This window comes from Manacus vitellinus, unplaced genomic scaffold (genome assembly GCF_001715985.3).
Source record: "Manacus vitellinus isolate BGI_N305 unplaced genomic scaffold, ASM171598v3 scaffold_22_pilon, whole genome shotgun sequence".
NCBI lineage: Eukaryota > Metazoa > Chordata > Aves > Passeriformes > Pipridae > Manacus > Manacus vitellinus.
This window is the reverse complement of record NW_021939632.1, coordinates 5627145-5643971: the sequence shown is the minus strand read 5'-3', so window position 1 is coordinate 5643971 and position 16827 is coordinate 5627145. Positions and strand designations below refer to the sequence as shown.

Below are 16827 nucleotides of genomic sequence, written 5' to 3'. Positions count from 1 at the left end.
TGTTGTGACAACAAATGAGGTAACCAAGGAAAAATAAAACTGGCTACAATTGTCAGGATTACCAGTTCAATGTAATTCTTGAGCTTGTTTGTTTCTAGTAAGGACTGATGACTCCAAAGGCCATAAACTGTGTGTTAAGCTCTTGGGTGGTGACAACTTCCTTTATAATGTTGCCCAGTGCCTGAGATTATAGAGATAGGAGTGCACAGGCCTGCTATGAGTGGAGAGTGTCCTATTGCAAAATGCAGCCCACTGGCCAAATCTAGTCTGCAGAATCTTCTGCCTGCTCTGCAGGACCTTTACTATGGAAATTTCAAAGACCAAGCTGCTGCCTCATCCCAAAGAGAAGGAAGGGAGGGAGGATTATTCTTTACCCTGCTTCTGAAAGGTGGGCAAGAAGAGCACCCTGATACAGAGAAGTTCTTGCTGTACTTCTGTGTGAATGAGTTTGTGAGTGCTTGGACACTCCTACATAGCCTGTTGCCTTATCTCCTTGCTGGGCAGGTAAGAACAGCAGCATAATTTTAACATAATATAAGTATGAATTATCGAAACTGAGAGCTCTCACTTAAATACAAGTTGAAACAATTTCTTTATCTTACTCTCTAAGTAATTGACATCAGTGTAAATATCAGCTGAAACTTCTGCTTCAGGAACAGCGCTACTGGATGTGTCCAGGGCTTGGTTTCAGCACATGCAGCCAGTCACAGTACAGGGGAAAGCTATGCTAACTTTCAGTCAAGCTAAAGGGGTACCTCTCCTGATTTTGATCGGTAGCAGTTAATTACATTTTTTCTTCTTTGGAAGAAGTATACGTTTCTTTCTTTTGTTAGCATCTCTGATGATGGCAGGGAATTTTTCCGAGTGTAGTCTTGGAACAAAACAGCAGCTCCAGGCACTATGTAAGAAGCCAAATACAGGGGAAGGGTGGAGTGAAGTTGCTGTTTGATAATAGTAGTCTACAAGAAAGTTTCCTTATCTCTCTTCAGTTCTTGTTTTTCAGAAAGCAACTGTGATGCAAAGGCAGGAACTATTCTTCTCTGCTGTAAAATCTTTTCTGATAAGACTTCTGGAAGAACTCACAATGCTATCTTCATTCAAATCCTTCCTAAGATACATTTCTTCCATAAGGTGTTTCTATGCTAATCCACTAGGCGTTGCTCTTTACATCTTTAAAAGAAACAGAGTACTCTACCTGGACTGATTGTAGATTAAGAATTACTGAGTTCATGCATGTCCCATAGGAAAGCATAGTCCCTGGGAAGAATCTATTGCCTTCTGGAAGTAGTTCTTTATATTGTGGTTTTAATTCTTATTGTGGATTATAATCTCTACAGGGAAGGGGTGTTTATGCACCTTTGAGGCATCATGTATGTCTGTAACTGTATGCAAATTAGTGAAGATCAAGAAGGAAACAAAAATAATTTTACAATACAACTTATCTCTGTCTTGAGTAGCCATCAGATTCTACTCTATCATCCCAATGTAAATCCAGGTTTGGTGCTACAGTCACTGGAATGGAATATGGTCATAGCTCTTGAAACAGAGAAGACTGAAGGGGAGAGGAGGCCAGTAATGCTGCACCTATTAGGTACATTCCCATTATCCTAGACTATGTAAACATTAAGTAAGCCTAGTCTCCTCTATAGGACAGGCTGACTGTGCTGCCTTGTGCTATAGACTGCTAATATAGCTCAGAAATGCATATCTGCCATGTGACAGTGTATAAAGCAGTGGTTCCCAAACCAGGTTCTATAGCAGTGAGGTCACAACAGTTTCAAATGAGGTCACAAGGTACATAAAATTAAATCTGATCACATATTTATGCTAGTGTTTGAGGTTGCATTAAATTCTTGCTCTATAGTAGCAACTTTTTTCAGTGAAAACTTTGAGGAACTGCTGTGGTTTATTCTGTGAAAAAATGGCTGGAGAGACTATTTCCTCTGAGTCATCAATGGGGAAAATCCATTATTACAGGAGTGAAACACATGATCACAGCAGCTAGAATTGAAAAAAATAGCTATAACTGAAGGTATTTAGAATACCTCAAATTTTTGTAGGTATATTGAACATATTCAGATCTGTTGATAGAGCATATTTCAAACCCAAAAGTGTCAACATCATTGCTTTCCACAATTGTAGTTAATCTATATATTCAAAATATTACATTGCTGTATAATTATCATGACAAAGTTAGTTGCAGATCAGTCCTTCACAACCAAAATACCCTCACCACTAGATAAAACATGGTGGTTATTCCTGCATGGTGTACAACAAATGAGAAGAAAGAAATAAGATTATTACATCCACCAGCAATGTCTGGACCCCCCTTTTTTCAGCAGTTTGTGGATATCTGCCTGTGCTGAAATCTGGCAAGGAAGCCCTGCCAGTAGAGGCATAGGATGTTGCAGAGGTAGCAAGCTGGGAGCCAGGAAGGAAGGCAATACTTCCTGACACTCTTGGCAAGCTCAGAGGAAGGAGAGCATCCTGCCTAGTCATGCTAAATCAGCTAAAGAGTCTCTATTAACACAAGTCCCTTCCCCATCCTTGTTTAAGCAGAAGGATACTCTGATTTGGTTAGGAAAGAGAAGCTGTGATTTTGTATGTGGCTGTGCAAAGCACCCACTGAACTTCACTCTCCTGTACTGTGACTTCCCAATTTGTTTAAGGGAGCTGTGAAATGAAGAACCTGAGGATTTACCTGTCTTTGTTTTGTCTCACTTTATCAAGCACACTTGTCAGTTTTCACCTTTTGTGCTATGCCTTGACTTAAATATTTGTGCCATGTACCATTAAAATTCTCAGCTGAGAACTTTCCTCCTTTCAGCTGCACAACTACTGCATACCATTTGTTAATTTGAGAATTTCAAATGCATTTAGTGTGAATAATAGCAGAGTTCAAAAAACAATGGTCTGTCTTTATACACAGAACTGCCAAATCCCCTAAGCCAAGGTGATTCCATTCTGATCCAGAAAGGGGTATCAGAGTTTAATCTCTTGTGCCCTAATAGTCTTTTGCTTCTTGTCTAACAATTGGCAGTTCCACAGGCAGTTTTTGTAATATTAATATTTTTAGGAGCCAACCAACATTAACCCCACAGTTTATTGTTTTAACTGTTTACTAGTGTATTTGGTTTAGACAATTTGACAAAAAGGGCAGCTTAGATGACAGATTTAAAGCTGTCAGCCTCATGGGGTGACTCCATACAGAAGTTATGAGCAACATTAAATTGCAAAAAAGCTTGTAAACCCTTTGTTAAATAATTTTAATTGAGACTGGTATATGCTCAAACCAATGTAAATAACAAGTTATACAGACAAGAATGCATTAGGAAAAAAAAAACATACCCAACAAAGCAAATAAACCCACAACAAAAGCCTTAGATAGAAAAAACGTAAAAAGAAGAAAGATGATGTTATGCTAAATTCTCAGGGTACATTTTACTACTATTACTGTTACCATTTATCAAGGACTTTCAAAGCAGTTCTGATATTTTTCCCCAGCTCTGATATTTCTCCCCTTTGTGTTTGTAACTCTGGCTGTTACATTCTCAACTGTCATGTTCTTACCTAAACTTTCCCTCTTGAAAGTTTCTTTGTTCACATTAATTTCTGGTCATATTTGAATCAGCAAAGCAGAACACTTCCTGTCCTTGGGGTGGGGATGAACCCATACTGGATATGAGGAGCCCATGTCAGCACTAACAGGATGCAGACCAGGAAGTTGTGCATTTTATTAACAGGAACAAAAGTGGCAAGGTTTTGGCAGAATTAGAGTGAAATATTTGTGCATTGAACAGAGTAAGAACTGGAACCAAACCATTTTTTTTTATAACTAAAGCAAAGTGGTTTGGTATATTTGGAAAACATCAGGAGCATATGAGATGAAGGTTCAGCTCAAAACCTAGGGCTGGAATGAGAGCTGTAGCTGCCCAACTAACTGGAGCCATGTCTCCAGCGTGCTGAAAAAAGCTCCTTTGGTGAGTTGAGAGTACAAATGAATTACGTCCTGGAGCAACAAGCCATGGACACTACTGACAAATGAGTAATCTAAAGTTTGGAATTAATAAAAATGAAGTTAGAATTAATATTCGTCAGTAAGAATAAAAACTGACTCAAATTCTTCTGCTGGGGCACAAAGCATGCTTCTGAGGGAGCTAACAGTGCACATGGACCAAAATACAAGGAAATAGCTCTGTGGTGTGGATCTAAAATAGGATCAGGAGTAGTAGCCACAAGTGTGGTGCCTTCTAATGTATTATAGCTCTGTCTGCTGCTCAGCACTTCCTAATCTGGGCTAGCATGTTTTCACACTTCTTCCAGCAGCAGCTCAAGAGTCTCTCCATGATTGAAACCTGTGACAGAACAAGCCTGGTTGTTTAAAATTTGCTAGATGAAGAAGGAATGTGCATCAAAAAAAGCTGACAGATGTTTTATTGGTCAGCTTTACAGGTTGATCTTCCTGTCAATTATGGCTTTTCACAGAATGAAGTCTCTGACAGAGACAGGCGAGCATGGTCTTCTATCAGCCTTCTGGAAAAGCCCAAAAAGCCTCATCTTTTCCATAGCCAAAAGAAATATATATTTAGCTTGAGGGAGATGGAAACCGTCTTTTTTTAAAAAATAAATTCTACAACTTCTTTCATTGTTGATTTGTGACCTTGAGATCTCTAAAATTGTGCAGTATCCTCCTTTATGACAGCTGCATTTATAACAACTAATGTGGTCAGGGGGCAGCCCCTTTACTAAAAGCTTTTAGAAGGGAGGAGATAAAAGTTGCTGGTGAAATTGATGCTGCAGGTGCAGCAACCAAAGACAAAGCATGGCAATCACACCTTGTTTTTACACTTGCAGCTTTTGGGAACTGACAGGAAAGGTTACTTTTGCTTTATACCTATTTCTGAGAAGCAAGACCTGATAATTATCAGGTGGTTCACCTGTGTCATGAAACAGCTGTGTCAACAACCTTCAGTTAAACTACATGTCAGAAGGAATGTGTGTGTGGAGTCACTCCATGAGAACTGCTTTAAACCAAGCTGGAAAACTCTGGGGCTGAGACAGTGTGTTTCCCACAGCTGTTGAGTAGATCTCATTTTTTTTAACTAGAATAGACTCATGTGTCCAAGGTCTCTTAAGGCCCTCTTCTAATGCAGATAATCAATTCGTCTAACACAGGTAAAAGTTCTAGCTGAACCCTTTATTTCTGTTTGCAAAATAGTCCCCCGTCAGAAGCTTTGATATTTTTATTTTTTTGCATACTGCAATCTTTACCTGATTCTACTTTTTAACTGCCTTGTTTGCATGACAAGAACTAAGAAACAAAAATTCCATAAGATACATAGAACCTTAATGATGGAAAAGCTGGCTATGGCCTAGTGAAACTGAAAATGTTTGTAAAATCACAGCTCTCTCTGGGCAAGGAATTATAAGAGTTGTAAAGATGAACTTGTTTTTAGTAAACTATAAAAGATGAGCCCTGAAGTTTAAGGGCAGAGTTTAATGAGCAGAGTACTGCTTCAACTCTTTCTGCCATGATTCAGACTGTGTTTAGAAATGGCAGCTTAGACCTGTCTCCATTAGTATCATACAACAAAGTAAGGAAGTGCAAATCAGCTAAGTGGCAAAGGAACTGAGTTTTACCGTCCTTTCCAGAATTGAAAATTTCCCAAATTATCCCCAGAAAACCCTTGCAGAGGTGTAAGAAAAACCACAAGGAAACTTTCTGAGCTGAGAAGTCAAAGACCAGCTGATCCAAACAAAGGATTCTTTACATGCTAAAAAGAGAGATTCAGCAGGTGGTCACAGTGCTAAGGCTCTGTGAAAAGAAACAGAAAAGGCATTAAGCTGAGTCCAGCATGGACGTGACATGACTGTTGCATTTTGCATTTGACATAATGGATATCTCCAGCTACAGTGGGCAAATCCATAGCATTCTTGCTTTCCAAAGAGCATGGAGGACTGCTCTTTTTTGGAAAGATGTGGCAGCTGCCACAAGATTATAATAATATCTCAGTCTTGCTCTATATAAAGATCTTTTCTAGATTTACGAGGAAATAATTTGTTGGGTTAAAACATTTGTCGAGAAAAGATAAATTGTGAAACATTTAGGATCTTCCATTTACTTTGCCCAATTCCCAGCTATATACCTGCCTTTTAGCTGTCTTGCATCCTAAATTAATTCTTGCTAGTAAGTGGAAGAGCTAAGATCATAAACATCATCTACCACTCTCTTAAGACCTTTGGCAAAAGGACTGGGGAGACTTTGGGGAAAGTAGCATCTTAAGTTGATACAGTGATCTAACCCTGTCAGATTCTGCCAGATCTAACCCTCCTCTGAATGTAATCTATGCAAGCCAACAAGTTCAGTGGGAAGCTTATAGGAAATGACTTAAGAAGAGAGTATCTTGTAAATATACTGCTCTTCCCCTTAAATTGAAAGAGGGAAGAAAGGAGAGAGTAGCAGCCTTTCCTTTCAAATCAGAGGAAGAAGATTGATCCTTTGTATGCAATGTCTTAGGGAATACATCTTGTGTGTAGTAAACTAAACATTAGTACCTTCTCTTCTGAGGTAATCTGAGCCCATATCTAGTAGGACAGTGCCCCAGATAATAAGCCAAAGACTATACTATGCTAGTCAAGGGGTGCACTTAAATCTAGTTGAAGCTGGGAAAACTATTTTTGCATGAAATACTGTTCTCTAAACCAGAGATGGTATAAGCAAGAGCGATCTAAGATAAGGGTTACAGCACACATTGAATGGTCCCTGCTCTCATTAAGATGTCACAATTTATATTGACCATGCTGGTGGCATCTGTGCCTTTGCAATTTAGCTTTTCTAGCTTCCATGGGCAGGCTTACATTGTCTGCTTGGCATTGTCCATCTATTTCTATGAACCAGGATTGTTTATGGGACACTATAAATTAACAATGCTAGTTTTTAACCTCAAAAATCTCAAAAATCTCTTACAGTGACACACATTAGAGTTTAACCTTGAGATTTGCAGACCAAAGTCTTCTATTGATCTGCAGAAGGGAAAAACATGGTCTGCAGAAACCAGTTCTCAGAAAGAGTTTACTTCCTTATTCTTTTCAGATGAAATAATGATGATCACAATGCTTCAGTATGAAGTTAATTTTTACACTATACAAGCTGTCCTGAGGCCAAAAATGAATTTGGCATTTGCCAGGAAACACCTCACTATATAGCTAGTCAGATTTCTAAACTGATGCTGAAAGTTTTCAGAATAATCTCCCTAACTAATAAGTTTACATCCCTTCTCTAATTCCAGTAGTATAATTGTTACTCTCCAAAGCTAAGAGCAAAGAGTAGATAATCAAGTGACACTGAAAACAGCATGAAAAACATCACCATAAAATCCAGTGCTCACAAACAGCAATGTCTCAGATGGTGCTGCTTGAAATCAGACCACTAGTGTCAGGGCTAATTCTATGTTTTCTGTTTTGAAAGATTCCACAATAATTTTGATGCATTGTGTACTGCTTCCAGGAAACATATGATTATAGGCCACCTCTCCATTATGTGACCATTTCTGCAGTGATTAAATCTGTATCAATTGACATTTAGCCTTTTGCAGATGTTTTCACAGATGGGAATTGGTATGGAAGAAAAAAAAGTAGGGGGAAAGCAGTCTTTGTATGTCTTATGACCTAGTTGTAATTCCATTTAAAATGTTAGAGAACTATTGCATTGAAAAAGGAAAGCCTAAAAAAATGACAAGGGTTATAAGAGGACTAAATGCAGTTATGTGAGCCAGATCAAACCAATTCATTTTCTGCTACTCAAAGTCTGATCAGGAAAAATAGGCTAGAGGTTTGTTGTTGCCCTTCAAGAAATCCAGTTTGAAGATGAAATTCATGCCTGAATGCAGACAAGCAATTTGGAAAAGTCAGAGTTTGATTTATTGTTCTCTGAAAGGTTGTGTAAAGCTTCTTACTAAAGATCTCAAAGTTACACAAAGGTGGTTTGTATGATTAAGGGCAACGATAGTTCTCAAGAACTCTTAGAAGATACAGACATAAGCTTGCTCTCATTTATGAAAATGTCAAAACAAGTAAACGAGATTTGAGAAACCCAAGATACGACACAGTTCAATAAACTGTAGTTGATAAAAAAAGGCCAAAAGAAGCCATTCTTTGGCCATTCTGCTCTGGGACAGAAAATCTGTAACACAACTTGCAAGGTCTTAAAGCATGCCCCTGCAATGAAAGGGAAAAGACAAACTAAATTAGAGCAAATGTTCACTGCTTCCCAGCAAACAACTTCTAGGCTGTGAACACTAGATGAATTTAGGATTTCAGTTATTTATTTTGAGGAGATTAGTCTCGGTAGAAGGGTGGGTGGATTTGCTTGTGAGTACATAGTGCTGTTCTCTTGTGCTGTAAATCAATGTAGCTCCAATGAAATTTGGGGAAAAGCAGAATTTCTGACTCTTAAACACTATTTTAGTTATGTATAATCACAAGAGCTTCAACTGTTGAATTAAAAATATATATGTACCCACATATATATGCCTCTCTCTCCCCTCAAAGGTTCCTTTCTGGTTATATTTCGCCTTTGTTTGTTCACATTACCCACAGTATCAGAAGTCTCAACTCAGAGCTTCCTGGTTCTTGGTAATTATTTCAGTCTTCACTTTACTGCAGCGTTTCTGTTTTATTTTTATGGTATTCCAGCAATACATCATAATGAAATAACAAAACTTGGAGATTGAAGAGAAGCTTGGCTGTGGGCTTGAAGTGTCTGATGGAGTCCTGGATTTATATTTTGGCCAAGGTACATTACTTTTGCAGATTCAGGACCCCACAAACCAGTGCAGCTGCTCCCAAGCTTTTTCTAAGGAATAGGTTTACTGTAAATTGCATCAGAAGATAAAAGGTGGTGGGGTTTTATTTGTTTACAATGTATTTAAGAATGAGTTAACAGGTTGAATATTGATGAAACATACTAATATTTTGAATACTAAATTGCTACTAATGATATAGTTAGCTTCTAGCAAACAGTCTTTTCTAAAAAGCTAATCTCTTACTCTTCTGACAGATCCTAAGTATGTGTTATTGTTCACTGAAAAGATAAAAAACAACGCAAAAGCCGGAATGTTACGGGATACAAATCAAATTTACTTTGAAATTACTTTCCTTAATCCTGTAATGTAAAGCATATTGTACTCTTATTGATTTAAAATAGAAAAAAAGGAAAGGCTCTTTGTAGACTGTATCAGGTTATCAACCACGAGTAACATCTTCTCTCCTAGAGAAGAATGCTGTGTGAACTAACACCCGAGCACTCAGCTCAGAAGCGAAAACTTTCTCTAACGCAGCAGTATTAGCCCATGACTGCATTAAGTGCTTAACAAGCTCTGTAATTGAGAATAACATAATGTCATAACAATGTCATAACAATTACATTAACAGATTCATAGACACAAACTTCCTCATAAACTTCAGCGGTGCAATAAGTTCCTACAGGTTTCCTACAATACCCACTTGATCCACTTTTATGAGGCTTTCACCTCTGCATTGAAATACAGCAACTAATGAACAATGAAGTGTTATGTGGTATAACACATAAGTAGTATCTGTAGCAAAGCACAGCTGAAGAGGAATTTTAGTAGACAAAATTTGTAGCCGTTTGTTCCACCTTCAAACCCACTTCCTACAGAACTTCCAGAAGAGATTTGCCATTCAAGTTCACATCCAGACCTTCTTTAATTTAACATTTGCCAGCATGATAGTGCAGAATTATGCTGTAATTGCAAGAAAAGTCTAATTTTTTGAGCCACCAAGTCATATCAGAAATTATTCTAAAAAGTGTGGCATTCATGAATAAGTAAAATACTATCATAGCAAAAACTGTATTACAAAATTCAGTTACCAAGACCCTGTCCTAAACTGTGAGGTGCTTGAGAAAAAAAAATCTTTCTATTTAAATGGTGAAGGGGCATCAAAACTCCCAAATGTTTGCAAAAGATGCTGTGATTAAATATGGAAAAGAGAAAAGTGCATTCATAACAATGAAGATAATAAACTAAATATGAAGGGCTTTCATGGCCTCAGAATATATTTGCATAAAAATGCTCTGGTTAAATTTGCAGGAGGACACTTTAATCTCATTCTAAGTTACATCAACTTAATTAGAGATTGTGGACAGAAGTAGGTACTTAAAAATTATATAATTTTAATTCAGAAATCTTCTTTCTGAAGTGTTGTTCCCACCCTTCTAGAATGCTGGTTGCTATAAAAGCCAGTAATTTTCATTATTAATTTAATATATTTGTCAATAATTTAATCTAAAAAATTTGATTAAAAAATAAGGGGGGCAAGATCTGTTTGCATTAACTTTTTTTAAGCATGCTCAAATCACCCTCTATTCTACAGGGTAGGACTCTTCAACACAGGGAGGTAAATCCTCAACAATGTTAGCTGCTTGTTATTCTGGAAAAATCCCCTGCCTTATCTATTTCTGTAATAATTCATGTTTTTACCAAACTGCCTTCAGTGTGATCTGTAAGACACTAAAGCATGCTTTCTACCCTATATATAACTGGCAAAGCTATACTTAATGTATCTGCTTCAGCAGTACACTTCAGGAAACATGGGCCAGCTGGAGGGAGACCAAAGAAGAAAGAGAGTGACTGGCAATTAGGAAACATCACCTACAAAAAACAACTGCAAAAACAGGTGTTATTTGAAGGAGGAAAAGATTTCTGAGGAGTGAAAAAGATAAGGATTTTTTAATATTTAGTATATTGATGTAAAAAATGGAAAAAAATCTGATTGCTAGGTCCAGCATGCAAATAACAAATATGCTGAAACTGCAGATAGTGACATTTAATGTAAATGTTGTTGGTTTTTTCCTTATGATAAAGTAACTCAGTATTTTAAACAAACTGCTATAATGATACCACAACCTTAACTGTGTTAAAAAAATTACATGCCAAAAATTATATATTTATAACTGACCTTGCCTTTGGGCCATGGAATGAGACTACTTGACCTCTTATGGCTCTCTGCTGACCTTTTATTTTCTTTTGATTCTTGGCTATGAAGTTATTTACAATAAACTTAACTCCTTCTGTAAAGGCTCCAAGATCAGGCCCTAAATCTGTCACGGTGTTGATAGTAATGACGATCAGAAGTGTAACACTTGTAAAACTGGAATGTGAAATCCCTTACCTCACAAAATGTCAGTGAGAATCCCTTTAAGAATGACCCTGTGATATGATCCTGACAAATCCCAGCTGTATCTGAAATGGAAAGGTTATTTGACAGTGAACTTTATTTTAGTGTGGTGACTTCCGGCTGTCTGTAACAAAAATAAATTGAATGATACAGTCAAAACACCATAATCTCCTACAAGGCCAAAACCAGAGTCATATTTCCTTTACTATCACTTGTTTCAGATATACTTTAGTTTATTGCTTTATGGTTCTTGAATGCTGAAATTCATAAATCATGATAAGGTCAGCTGCATTCTCTTAGGTATACAAATAATCTGTAAAGTGTAGTTCTTGTTAGACTATCCATGCCCAAAGAGAAAATCACCTTTGACTAAATTATTTTTATTTTAGAACAAACTCTGTTTGAGTGTACATTGTGTACATGTACCTCTTCTTACAACTTATCTAAGCCTAGATTAACTCTGGCAGCTGAACTCTGCACATACAAAAAATTATGTATTTTGAGAACAAGAAAGACATCACAGCATTCTAGATAGCACAATAGGGTTGTATTTTTTCTGTGTTCCTCAGTCTTTCTTCTGTTTTCCCAGGCTTTTTTCTGTTCTCCTCAGTCTTACACTAGCATTCATTTTGATTGAAAAAATGGTTTTAAAAATAGGATAAAAAAATTACAGTCACTTTGGACTGAATAAATTAATAAAAACTTATGGATCTGGTTACCTCCACTGAACCACTGCTTTGTTTTGCCCAGGTGTTATAAGGAACTGGTCATGTGTAACTAAGAACTGCTTCAGACAGGGGCAAAATCTTCCTGCTGCTTTAGCCTGTTCTTATATTACTGGCACAACTTCAGTGCAGGAGATGAAGCAGGACCACTTCTTTTTCCAGTGCCCCCTGATTTCTTTGTGGTTATTACTGGCCACAGTTCCTTGCAAACTGAGACTGGGATAAAAGCTGTGAATCAGGTACCTGTTGTGCCATAGTCCCTCGACAGCATTCAGATGGCAGAATTCTCTGCCTCTTATTTCTCTTATTTCTAGAGATTCCAAATTACACCACTAAATCAGCAAAGACTGACATCCTAGGTAGCACTGATTCCCTTGCAATTCAAGAACCTTCCTCCAGTTTCCTCATCACTGTATATACCTTTCTTTTTACCTGAGACTACTATTACCTGCTCCCTGCAGGAGAGGGGAGACTCTTTCTGTCCATCATTTGCAGCCTGCTAGGCCTTATAGTTCCTCAAATAAATTTTTCCTGAATGGGCTCCTTACACTGTTCTTCCTGTAGTCACTCGTGTGAAAAAAAAAAAAAAGAACCAAACAAAAACAGGCCAGAGATGCTGAAACACTGTCAAAGAAGAACTGGGTGTGCAAAAATGATGGGAATAGGGCTATGTATCTGGGGTTTACATCTTTCCCATCACCAGTTTCTGGAACTGATTTTGGCTAATTCTTGTTCCAGCTAACCATCTTTCTAGAATACATTTCTACTTAGAACTGCTCAGAAGGGAAGTATGAGTCCTAATCTTTGCAAAGAAATAATATTTACTGTTCAGTCTTCCCACCACACTTACTGTTGTTTATGACTCTGGCAGTGACACACAGTGCCCTGTTACATTCTTAGTGGGATAGAAACTAAATATATGCATGAAAAATACCATTCCTATCTCTAGGAATTTGCAGTTTAAAACATGTTATGGCAAGATAAAGCAAGAGCTGTAGACAAATTTTTCCATCTCTACTGAAATTTTACTTGTTTATAAAGTGAATGTTTATTGTCTGCAAACCACATAGAATAAAATAAATGCAATACAAATGATAATGAAAAGGAATTTTCTCTCCTAAATTGTTCTATAGAATTTTTCTTCCTAAAGTACTGAAGCAAAAAATATATCTGTAACCATGGAGATTATACCAGGCAACATGCATAATAATTCAAAGTGTGGCATCACACAAATGTTCTTTCTCATGAGTGGATTACTACAAAGAAGTAGGTTTCCCCTAAACAATTTTCAGAAGCAGGATAGATGTGGTTCATTTCTCAACCCTCTTTTTTGCAAGGGGGAAGGGGAAGTGTCAGCACTGTGGCAAGTGCAGCAGCATAGTATTGTGTTCAGTTTGAAAAGACCCAGCTTCCCAGGTTCCTGGGAGTTTTGAGTCAGAGATATGATTTGCTGAAAATATTTATCTCCTGTGAATAGTCACATCAGAGCAATGAATCCCACCACATTGCCCACATGGCACAAAAGATGTCCATGGTGACATATAGTTAAGGATAAATAGTAAACAGTTCTAATTAATTTTTGTTTGGTTTGGTTTTAGGACTACATACAAATGTACAAAATCTGTATTAAAACCATTTATGTTTAATCCTAGAAATACCAAGATTTGGCTAATTTAAGTGTTAGCTATAAAACAGCATTCCTTCACATTTGGCAATATTTCTTTCTCTGCTTAGTCCTTCTCTGAATGGATGGCATCAAATAGCAAAGAGCTCTCAGTCTGCCAGTTTCTAATGCAGGATGAATATTGATGTGGTTCTTAGTGTGATACAATCTATAAGTCAGAGGGAAAAATTGCTGCAATCAGGACCTTTCATAATTCATTAATTTCATAATTTCACTTTTCCACCTAAGGGGTTAACTAAAATCTGGTGGTTTGCAGTTGTTTGAGTTAGGAGGAGAGACTGATGATGATGCAAGGATGATGTAAACCCTGTTAACTTACAAACAATGTAGAAAATGTGGTTTCCTTCAAGACAGGAGAAATTCAGAAGATACGCCCTTTTTATGCAGTCCTGAACTCCTCAGTTGTTTCTCAGAGCCACACACCTACTTTTTTTTTTCTGTCTCCGTAACTTCTTTTTTCCAGTTCCTGGCAATTCCTGGCATTTTTTGCCAACCCTGAAATTATAGATTACAGTAAATGTCTTTCCAATTCCTCCTCCACCTTATTTTCCTTTGGCAATAGGCTGCTGTTTCACCTATCACTTTTATAAAGTTGGACTTTTTCTTTTTTTGCATTTATTTTAAGTGACAGACCTTTTTTATGCTCTCCAACTTGAAAATGCAATTTTACCCAGCCACCGGTGGATAGAGGTTGAATGTAATTAATTCTTTCCCTTTCTTTTCTGTAGGAGGCTACAAAGAGGTCCAGTGTGAAAGCAGGAGTTAACACTGTTACTTAACGCATTACTTCTGTCCCAGAGGAGCTGACCCCCCCAGACATCAGTGGTAATCATCATTTCCATCATTGCCTAAGATGGGTGTTATCATGCAAAGCATGTTTTTTAGAAGGAATAATTTTACCCAACATGTTCATTCTTAAATTCACTGTGTGGAATTCAAATACGTCAACATTTATATCTAGAAAAATTAACGAAATTAAAGCAACATGGAAGGTATATTTTACTTCGTAACTTGCCAGACAGCGGTGCCTGGCCATGTGATTAGCAGCACTAGGATTGGCCAGAGAGATTTTGGATTTGGGAACTGATAAAGATTTGTAAAATAATCACAGTAAATACAGCAATAGCCATTATTTTCTTTACCTGAGCAGTGAAAACTGCTCTGTGCTGCACACATGTGACAGTATTGCAGCACAATGATTTAATAAAGCACTTAGCACTCCCAACCCTTATGAGGCAAATCAGGGACACTTCCATTCCTTTCCCTTCCGACTTCAGATTTAATTTCTGCATCCCTTGGTAGAATTTGCACTACAATGTGTGGTGCATTTAAGACAGAGCCCTTCCTAATTTCTTTTCTTCCCCCTGTACTCGGCACTGATGGGGCCACACCTCAAATCCTGTGTCCAGTTCTTGGCCCCTCAATTCTGGAAGGACATTGAGGTGCTGGACCATGTCCAGAGAAGGGAACAGAGCTGGTGAAGGGTCCGGAGCACAAGTCTTATGAGGAGTGACTGAAGGAGCTGGGGTTATTTATCCTGGAGAGGAGGAGGCTCAGGCTTATCACCCTCTACAATCACCTGAAAATAAGGCTGTAGGTGGGGATCAATCTCTTTTCCCAGGTAACCAGCGACAGGATGAGAGCTGCGCCATGAAAGGTTTAGGTTCAACATTAGCAGGAATTTCTTCACAGAAGGGGGTGATTAGACATTGGAATGGGCTGCCCAGGGAGGTAGTGGAGTCTCTGTCCCTGGAGGTGTTTAAGGAACGGGTGGACATGGTGCTTGGTGACATGGTCTTGTTGACATGGCGGTGTTTGGTCACAGGTTGGACTTGATGATCTCAGAGGTCTTTTCCAAAATGACTGATTCTGTGATTTTGTGTTTCCTTTGGGTCAAACAGAGCCAAACAGGGCTCAGGGAGAACAGACAAAGGTAGCAATGGAGTAGGGGAGACCCTTCCCACTGCTCCCGGCTGCTCCTTAGGCAAGACAGGCCCCTGACAACCTCCACGGGGCTCAGCCCCGCCCCCTCCCCGCGCCCTCCCCGGCCCGCCCCTCCGCGCTACCCGGAGCCGATTGGTCCGGGTGCGTCACGTGACGGCGGGCGGGCGGGCGCGCGCTCGCGGAGAGCGGGCCGAAGGGAGGCGGCGCCGCGAGGGCGGAAGTGCGCGGCGAGGGCGCGCGGGCGGCTGCGGTGCCCCTCAATGAGAGCGGGGGGCGCGGCAGCACCGGGCAGCGGGCCGAGGGGCACAGCCCGGGCCGCGAGCCGCGCGCGAGCGGCCGGACCCCAGGTGAGAGCGAGGGGCAACCCGGGATCCCCCGTACACAACCCCGGGATTGTGGGAGGGGGCTCGGCTGTCCCGGCCCCGCGCCCCCGGTGAGGGGAGGCGGGAGCCGCCAGGTTCTGGCGCTGCACGGGGATGGGCTGAGCGCTCTTGTGTCCGCGCTCTGCGGAGGGCGAGGGGAGGTGTCACCGGGGTGTGCGGGGCAGCCTCTGCCTTGCGGGGGCGCGGGGAGCCCGGGGTTCTGCCCGGGACGCGGCCCTCAGCGGGGGGAGACCAGGGTGCGGGCGGGGAAGCGGCGGTGACCGCGGCTGCGCGGGCGCAGTGGGAGGCGGGAGGCCCGCTCCTGCGGCTCCCGGTGCCGCCGGCTGAGGTGGAGCCGGGGGACGGCGGTGACTCGTATCTACAAGTGGGACTGGGGGAGGGAGAGGGCGAGGAGGAGCCGGCCTTGAGCCCCCGCTTCTCGGGAGCTGCCCTGCCTTCCCTGGGCTGCCCGAGGATAAGTGATAACGTTTTGTCTGTGCGAGATAAACAGAGGGGGTTTGGGTGCTGTCGGTCTCAGCCGAACCAGAAGTTCCTGAAGGATCTTGTTTTATCTGGGCAGGTCCTCTCTGTGCCGGTCTTTATCCTCCTTGCAGCCTTACGGGTGTAGATCTTGTAGGAAGGGAAGGGTGGTGCCTGGGTGTGACCTTACCTGGAGAAGGGCAGGGACGGAGGTGAGACAAAGCAGCCCAGTCATGCTTCCTGAACAGCTGGGGGAGGCCTAACCAGGTCGTTCTGCTGGAGCCCTGTTGAATCGATTCTGATCTGAGAACAGGAGACTTAGTCTTGACTACCCCTGGGTATTTTCATAGTGGAAGGGAACAAGGAGACTATACCTGCACTAGGATCAGCCTTGCATTTTTCAAGGCTGTAGCCTGCAGTCTAGGTAGCTTTT

General features: G+C 40.3%; 1 protein-coding gene across 1 annotated transcript in view; it reads left to right on the top strand.

Annotated features, from left to right (window-relative positions):
• The window catches only part of RALB (RAS like proto-oncogene B), a 49783-nt gene that overhangs the window by 7700 nt on the left and 25256 nt on the right, over positions 1 to 16827 (top strand). Inside the window, exon 2 of the mRNA XM_008922928.2 lies at positions 14337 to 14433. The gene's annotated coding sequence lies outside the window, so the exon portion shown is untranslated. The remainder of the gene's footprint in view (positions 1 to 14336; positions 14434 to 16827) is intronic.